The 9,222-nt window shown below is 38.6% G+C and overlaps 1 long non-coding RNA gene across 1 annotated transcript; it reads left to right on the top strand.

Moving 5' to 3' along the window:
• The first annotated feature begins 368 nt into the window (after positions 1-368).
• LOC107061935 (uncharacterized) lies at positions 369-8,981 on the top strand. Its single transcript, XR_001474324.1, has 4 exons — positions 369-571; positions 1,647-2,151; positions 2,237-2,440; positions 8,739-8,981. It is a non-coding gene; the product is annotated as an uncharacterized lncRNA (long non-coding RNA).
• The last annotated feature ends 241 nt before the right edge of the window (positions 8,982-9,222 follow it).

Below are 9,222 nucleotides of genomic sequence, written 5' to 3'. Positions count from 1 at the left end.
AAATTAGCAATAGTATATGTGGATTTGCAAGTCCTTGTAGCTTTATAAAGATCAATAGAGAGGTTAAGATTTTTTGGAGGATGAGTTGGTGCAGGGCATGTATCATCAGTCTCTCGATTCCACGAATAAACTTGAAAAATTGACAGTCTTGTTGGAACATGTCATAGAGTCACTAGGAGATTGAAGAATAACATCACTTGATTCCACAACACACTACAACAAAAGTAGGATTTAGTGGCAATTATTTAGCGGCGATAATATAATTGCCGCTAAATAGTGTTTATAAGCAACATGTACCGGCAATTAACCTTAAAGTCACTAAAAATAACCCTTAATAACAATTACTTTTAAAAGCCAATAAAAAGAAATATCCTCTTTTACCCTCAAATACCCAAACATTCTCTTAGTCAAATTTTATTTCATTCTCAAATTTTCAAAATACTCGATCTATCTTCTCCATTCCATCTGAAGATTGAGTTAATTTGATGCATCCTTCCATGTCTACGATGGATCTGAGTTGAAGCATGCATCAATTTTTTTTCTTTCTGCTCGAATTGAGGTAGAATAAGCGGTAATCTCTTTTTCTCGATCTCTCAATATCTCATTCTAGTTGGTAATCCTTCTTTTCTCAGTGTTATTTTGATGAATGCTGACATGCATATGCTATCAACTTATAATTATGCTTTTTTATCTTTAGTTTTCTTCTGATTTTCATTAATTAGCGTGGTATAACTTTGAGGAAAACATTGCTGAAAAAACTGTTGTTTGAAACTTGAGGATGTTATGGGAGAAGTTTTCCCTTTCAGAATAGCCGTAGGGAAACTTATAATCTGGCTCAGTTTTCTAGCTTTTGATTAACTATTAAATTGTTGATTCATGATTGATTCCTTCATATCTATTGATTCGAAAAGCTGCAACTGTAACTCATTTAGTAGGATTTTGACATCAAACCTAAATCAACCCAATAAGGTGCTCTGTACAGCTAGAAATTCTGCTTGTTGTAATAAACTAAATTCATCAAATTTACTGTAACACTGGATGATGAGGAAAACTGACCATTTTTTGTACTCGAAGGTATCTTGTGGAATTAATCGAGGTGCAAAAGCTGGCTCAGACACCATGGTCATAAAAAAATTAATCGTTTTTGATTAGTTGACATGAGAGGGGCTAGTTTTGTAAAGGCCTTTGTGTGTGAGTGACTGACAGTTATGGAAAGGTTTAGTTGGAAAGCAGTAGTTTGTTAGTTACTAAACTTAATTCTAAATTCTGGTCTATATACGTTTCTTATATCAATGTGGTTGGAGATTGAACTTTCTCTCTCTCTCTCTCTCTCATTTTAGTTATAAGAGAACTTGGTTGTAAGAAATAGTAGGTATGAGAGGATTAATGTTAGGACACTATTTCTAAGTTAATAACTTCTTATATGGAGCGAAAAAATTTCCCTATTAAATAAAGCAAATGGTTTCTTATAAAATGTTTGAACACATAACAAGAGCACTTGGTTGTAAGAAACAGTCCAGAGCATTATGCCATCATATAACACTTGAATTTGTCATGGAGAGTTTTCTGAGTTCTAATTTGATTAAGGATGGTGTTTGTTCCCTGAATCTTTTCTTCAAATCTGCATTCTTGACTTTCTTCCACAGGTTTGAAGAGAATAGATAAGTAGAACGAAAATGCAAAATAGAGTTGGTAGCAGATTGGTAACCGAAAAACGTCATGATGAAGAAGTACGACCATACATTCAACAATTAATAAAAGCTCGGAGCTTCTCTCAAGCCCAAATATCTGAGGATAACAATTCTATTGACACTGTTGTTGAGCTGAACAATGAGCCATGTTGTTTCTTGAAACTTAAATTTATAGATTATCTCCATAATAAGATCTAATTACATGACAATGTATCTAGTACTAGTTGAATCTAGGATTATATTCCATCATTTGATAGTTGCATACATCCCCAAGAACGTAGAGAGCTCTCCTCTTAATTTTCTTAGGCTCTCTATCAACCTCTTACCAGAAATATGAAAAATCATACATCTGCTTGTTAATTGTGGATACAAGTAGTAGTGAGTTGTTATATTTTCCTCTCTAAATGATTGGCGAGTATTTGACGACGAAGAAAAGACAAAGTTGGTGGAGTTTGTGAAGGTATAAAATTATTATTGTTAACAAGCTAAGTATCATTTCTTTTTATACATGATCTTATCTTGTTAACTTTTGTCTATCTTTTCAGAAAAAGTTCTCCATTCCGATATGTGGAGAAGAGTTTGTGAAGAAGTCGATAGGAAAAAAATGGAGAGACTATAAAAGTGACTTGAAGGCTTTGTATGTGACCAAATATAAGACCAAAGATGCCTTGATGAAAAATAGACCAAGTCACATACCAAGGGATCAATGGAACCCTCTTGTCTCGTATTGACTTTTTGAAAAAGCGAAGGTTAGTGAGTACATTTCTTGATTAGTAGAACCTATATTATAAATCTCCTGTAACTTTGTATTTTTATTTCCAAAATATGTTTTGAACTCCTAAATAGTTACACTACTTTATAATTGTTTTTTTCGTAATACAAATTTACTGTTAGAATGCTGCCATTGCTTCTATTTGTGCTAGAATGCTGCTACTGCATGCATCTATTTTCTATTACTTTATAAAATAGTTATCTCTAACCTCATAGCATCAGAGATAACTACCTCGTGGAGTACAAAATAGGTAAGTAGCTTCACTGGGATTCAATACTCGGTGAGTAGTTTCTGCCATATACGAGCAGAGACAGTACAAGCACAGAAAAGATGAGAGAGACTCTCATTAGCCATAACAACACAGAGGACAACTAGGATCAACAAACATTCCCATTTCAACAATTTGTCCCTAGTGTATAGTTTGTTTTGTGCAGCCAGTCTCAAGTTGTGCTTTCGATATTACATTCTTTTTACATAGTTCTTTCACTGTTTTTTTCAAAGAACTTAAGTAATATGTTGTACTAGTAAGAACTGATGCTTTGTTTTCTCATTCTAGAAGCGTAGTCGAGCAAATAAAATCAGTAGAGCTACACAAATAATGGCTTACACAGGAGGATCCAAAAGAATAGCAACTGTCACGACCCAACCCATCGGGCCATGCGGACACCCACTCTAACACCTAAGTAAGAGAACCCTCATATCCCAATAGTAAAAACATGCGAAAATTTTAAGAAAACAGAAATAAATATAACACTATAATTTTATAAATAACGCTTTTAGGCACACTATTAGTTAAACTGCAAGGTAATTTAAACAACTCACAATGGATCTAGTCTAAATAGGTACAAGAGCTACTAAAAGTACAACTGGATAGGATAAATAAAAGACACAGCTCCCACCATGCGGAAGGAAGAATAGAAGCTGCTGGAGATTTTCTTCGTCTTCACCTAATGAAAGGTCACCAATCCTGCATCCAGACTATATCAAAAGACATAGCAAGAGTAGTATCAGCACAAAACACAGGTACTGGTAGGCATCAACGGTCAACCCGACGCCCACCACATAACATAAGAAACCAACTAGTAAGATCATGGAATAAACCACTCACTTCTCCACCTTCACCCCTTTCATTGAAATACCTCCAATCACACTAGCATTCTAACTACTAACCCCTTTTTAATCAACCCACTTACCAGATTCTTGATCATAGCTTAACCATTCTAAACACATAAGAAATTTCCGAAGTACAAACACCACCAAGTCAACTAACCGTACACGTCCTACCTTACTTCCTCGTCACATTACTAACCATAGTCACATAATACCTTGATTCAAGCTTTCTTAACACTAAACCAACCTCTTTTCCCCAAGGTGAAATCCACCTAAGCATTTTCCATCGCATTCACTATCTCTACCCTCGCCATTACAAACCACGAACAACCAACTATAATCGTCATAACACGGGTCCACTAAGTACACCATATACAAATTACCAATACAATACTTTACTCACAACGTATATCAAGTGTATACAATATTGTCAACAAGTACACGAACAACGAATAATTCACATTTATATCACATCATTGGTCCTCTCACGGAATCCAAACTCAAACAGTTAGCATGCCAGAACGTGGCAACCGATCCCAAGTTAGTGTGCCGGAACGTGGCAGTCGATCCCATGTTTATGCCTGAACGTGGCAATCTGATCCCATATTATGCAGGAATGTGGCAATCCAATCCCATAATATGCCAGAACTTGGCAATCCGATCGAAGTTAGTTATGCCGGAACGTGGCAATCCGATCCCATTCACACACCACAATCACAAACACCAGTACATCATCAAGATCATACATTTAATTCCTAATTTCATGGTAACGATAATTCATCTATCTCATTTACAACAAGTGTGATCAACATTGCAACATTCATACATATACAAATATCATAATGAAGCAAGAACAAACATACAATACACAATCATAGAATTACAACCATCACCTACGAATTACTCCTCAATCTCTATCGCATATGTAATAATTGACCATACTCAACCCTAGTTCATCATTAGGATTTCTCATTAGCTTTTAATCACCATTCATCATAATACCTCAATTTCATCACTTCAATTATCGAATGTAGCATACATTCATGAATCTAGTTCCACTCTTGATTTCATGTCCTTATTCTTGACCCAATTCTATCCACGATATCAATTCTAGGTTTTTCTAGCAACTCATCAATTCCTCCTCACAAGGCATAAACCCACATAATTTGAATTCGAAGGATTATTCATGTAATTTACTCGGTGCAGAAAGGTCTACACACAACCCTACAATTGATTTACATATATCACGTAGTAAGCACATATTTAAAACTACTCAATTGTATAAACCTAGCCTACCTGGGCGCCAAGCTGTTGTATGGAGTTTTTGACTTCGATTCGAGTTTTCTGGGTTCGTGACGGTGAATTTAGCCAAGAATTCGTAAGATTTCACCATCCCCACGCTATAAATCTCCTTCTCCCTCCTTCCCAAGCTTAAAGAAGCTTTTCTGAGGTTTCTAGGGTGTTTTACGACTTATTTAGGTATTTTAGAAAGATGGAGAAAAAAGGATTTTTTGAAATTTACATTCTGCCTCGCTTATCCCGCTCTAGCGCTAACTTACCCCGCCTTGCGGCGGTGCCCCAGTGGCACCTGGCCCACCCTGGCGGGTTAGTGGCCCAGATTTTCTCGAATCTTTGCTTGTCCTAATTAACGACGGTTCGGGTCGTTACAATAGATACCAATTTACCCCTCGTTCATCCCCGAACGACTAGGCTACGGACATCACACACTCTAATTTCTGACACTTCCAAATACCGAATTGATCCACCACAGAAAGTACGATTAATCGCGACCTTTCAGTTAATTGACACACGAAAAGGTACTATATTCAAGTACTAGAAGAAACTCTGATGCAACACACAAAGATTGACATGGTTTTAAAATTACCTGGCCTGGCCCGCCAGAGCGACAGCCTCCCGCTGAGGCGGGGTCACTGTGGCGGGGATCTCTCGCTGAGCTGGGAGATCGGGCAAAAGAAAAAGGGGGAAAAGGGACATAATTTTCCCATTTCTTCCCAAACTTCCCTAAACTCTCCCAAACTCTACCAAATCACTCTCCCCCGAACGTCGAAACTCAGGTACATTTCTTATTCCTTACACTCTTTACTTCATTATTTAACTAACAACAACTGCATGCTACTAATTAATAGGTTAGAATCGGTTTTGGGGTAGTTATTTTGAAATTTTGAACTAGGCTGCTAGATTGGTATACTATACGTAGCATGGTCACTTCCCTTACGTCCCCAACGTTTCCACAATGTTCTGGGCATAGGGATTTCGTAAAAATATGGGTAAATCAATACAAAAACGGGTGGAGGAAGTTGAGACGCTCATTTGCTTAAAACTAGAATCTGGGCACTGTTTTGAGTTTATTTTGTTGAAATAAATGCATAAATAGGTTTTAGGGTAGTTGATATACTCTAATCTGCTGAAATTCTGACGAAAATGGGGGTTTTGGGACGAAAAGACGCCATTGTCACGCTTGGTGTTCGTCCCAGATGAAGGCCGCTGTGGCGGCCTTCATCCCGCTATGGTGGCTTTCATCCCGCTGTGGCGGCCTTTATCATCCCGCTGTGGCGGGATTTTAGCCGCTATGACGGGATGTGCCAGACCAGTGGCCTGCACTCTTACACCAACTTTTCTCTCTTTTTGTTTTAGCCCCAACTGTCCTATATTGTTCTAACTTGTCTTCAACTTATTGCAAGCTTCTAAATGGCAGATCAAAATGAAGAATACCTACCCTTCATCCAATTCCCCGATGCCGCGAGTCGGGAAAAGTATCACGACTATCGCAACATTGGGTTTTGTTACGAGAGAGGGTTCGTGCTGCATAAGCTAAAGGAGAAGGCGCCTGCATTCTATGCTCGATTGGTAGAGTTCGGGTGGATTCAGTTGACTGAGGCTCCCCCAGATGCATGTTCCACTTGGGTGAGAGAGTTTTATGCCATCCTCCCTACCGTCCGCTGGGATGACAATTACCCTTCATTCGTATCCGGGGAGTCGACATCCCCTTGAATGCTACTACTATTAATGAGGTACTAGACGTACCCGATGCCTCAAACGCGGAGTTTGAGGCCAAGCTAAGGAAGATGGATCTAGAGTGGTTGAGGGATACTCTGTTTGAGGCCACGCACTGGGATCAGGTATACTGGGCTACTGCAGAGGGTATTATTAACACAGATTGGTCACCCGATGCTAAGAGATGGCTTCACTTGGTGACTAGGAGGATCCGCCCGTCGGGCAACCACACCGACGTGACCTTTCCCTGGGTTATGGTGATGGCGTGTGCTATACAGGGCATCCAGATAAATGTGGGAGCACAGATCATCTCTGAATGGAAGATGTTTTATCGGGGCAACAAGAAGGCCTTCTTCTTTCTAGGACTCATTATTGCGCTGTGCAAGCGAGCGGGAGTGCCGCTCTTTGATGCTGATGAGGTACTTCCCATGGATCCCCCCCTTCACCCTCTTTTGGTCAAGTCAGGTTCCACTTCTAGGAGTAAGAGGAGGAGGAGGAGGATAAGCAAGATTAGCAGCAGCAAGGCGGCCGAGGATTCGGAAGACGAGGACCCACTCTCAGGTGCACGGGTTGAGGAAGACTTAGAGGCTGTCCGGGAGAGGATTGGGAGTGCCTATACTGAATTCACTCCGGTTCCACCCAGCACTGCCTTGGAGGTCGAAATGCTCCACCGCCAGCTGCGAAAGGAGAAGAGAAAGTGTGTGGTCAGGGATCGTCTGATGCTTCGGATGTGGAAGACTATCAAGACCCTATTTACTTGCGTGGCCCCCGATAAGAAACTTCCCCGACTCGAGCCACCGGACTTCAGGGATTTCTCTATGCTGAATGAGGCTTGGAATGGCATGACACCCCAGAGAACCTCGATTCAGAAATTGGCACCACCCAGTCCGAGAGTCCTTGATCAGCTTTCCCTTTCCCCCTCTTGGGCTTGTAATTTAAGACAACTTGTTTTTATCTTTCGATTTTCTATGTTTTGTAGCACATGGATGCTTGATTTCTTGTTTTTCCATAGCAAAAGGTGAATCCCTAAGTTTTTATAAACCATCTTGATTACTGAACACTGGAAAGATTGTAGGGATTTGATTGGATCCCATTCGGGGTCCAAAAAAAAAGAAAAAGATATATTTAGGGAAAACAGTGGAGGCTGGGTGAGGTTCTGCCTCGCCCTGTCCCGCTTTGGCAGAAAAATTCCTGCTGTGGTGGTCCCTCTATGGTGGGAAAAATCCCACTCCAGCGGCTTTAACGGACCAGAACCCAGGAATTTCTGGGTTCTTTCTCACTCTTCTATGTTTTTCCCGAGGTTCCCATTTTATCAGGCCATCAAATTTAAAACTCCAACTATGTTATACGAACCAGCTTAGCCAAACAATCTAAATATATTCCTAGAGAATGTTTTTTAAAAATTTTGATGAACCAAACATGAAAAAATTAAAAATATATTCCTCTATCCCCGCACCCAGAGAGTAATTAATCTCTTAGGTGATTGCATTCATACGATTACTGGTGATTAGCAATATAATTGGGTTGATTATTATTTTCAAATTGAAAGCACCAGAAAGAGTAGCAAATGCTACTGTTGGTGTTAGCATCCATTAGCTTTAACCAATGATTAGCATACAAAAAGTCTTGTATTTCTTCATTTGTAAATTACCATCAGGAAACAGTTTTCCTGAAGTTGGTATCTGCACTCTATTGGCGTAGACTCCTCCAGCAAATAGATGATATCACAGTAATTTAGTATTTGAATTTCTACGACCTTCTTGTTTCCTCACTTTGCGTTCTGAGACACTGTTCGGGAAATCTGCTTGCAAAATTTGCAATGCTGCAATTTTGCGACTACTATATGATATCATTTAGTTTGGTGACTTATTTTGAATGAAGGTTATTTACTTGTTTTTGAAATAGTGCAAAAGGTGGATCTTGGCTTCTACTTGTGTTAGATTGTTGAGACAAGGCATATAACTTTTGTTCTTTTGTATGAATTGTGGATTAGAGTATGAAACATCATTCTATTACAAGGACCCTAGAAAAAATGAAGTCCAATGCTTGCATTAGCTTCTATCTACTGTGTATTTTGTTCGTGTTGTTTACTTGAGTAAATTTTTATTTGATTGTTAGATCAACTTAATTTTCTTCTTTATTTCTGGCAGCACAACAACTTTTCTACAGATATCTAAAGATCCTTCGATATTGCACATATGGTCGTGATTCACACTGGGGAAAAGAAATAAGGACTCAATCTCCTACTTTTTTCATTGTTGAACACATCATCTCTCTCTTTTTGATAACTTGAACACATGATTCTTACTGTTTAGATAATTCATACCTTTTTTTACCACCAAAATACAAGAAAGTTGATGTATTTGATTGATCTTGTTTTATATGAATGACTTGCTTGAATTATTATCTTTTGTTTTACCATAATAATTGTCACTACAATAGGTCTCTGGCAATTCTCATATTTTTACCGGTAATAACAAATGTCACAAAATATAAAAAATTTACTAATAATGATAATTGCCGCTAAATATCAATTTTATTGCTGCTATAAGTAATAAATGCTACTAGAGGCTAATTAATTTTAGCGGCAACAAAATGAATATTTACCAAATGCCACTAAAGGCTAATTACTTT

This window comes from Solanum tuberosum, unplaced genomic scaffold, assembly GCF_000226075.1.
Source record: "Solanum tuberosum cultivar DM 1-3 516 R44 unplaced genomic scaffold, SolTub_3.0 scf00179, whole genome shotgun sequence".
In the NCBI taxonomy this organism is placed as follows: domain Eukaryota; kingdom Viridiplantae; phylum Streptophyta; class Magnoliopsida; order Solanales; family Solanaceae; genus Solanum; species Solanum tuberosum.
Note: the sequence above shows the minus strand (reverse complement) of the source record. Positions and strands in the feature narration are given on the sequence as shown.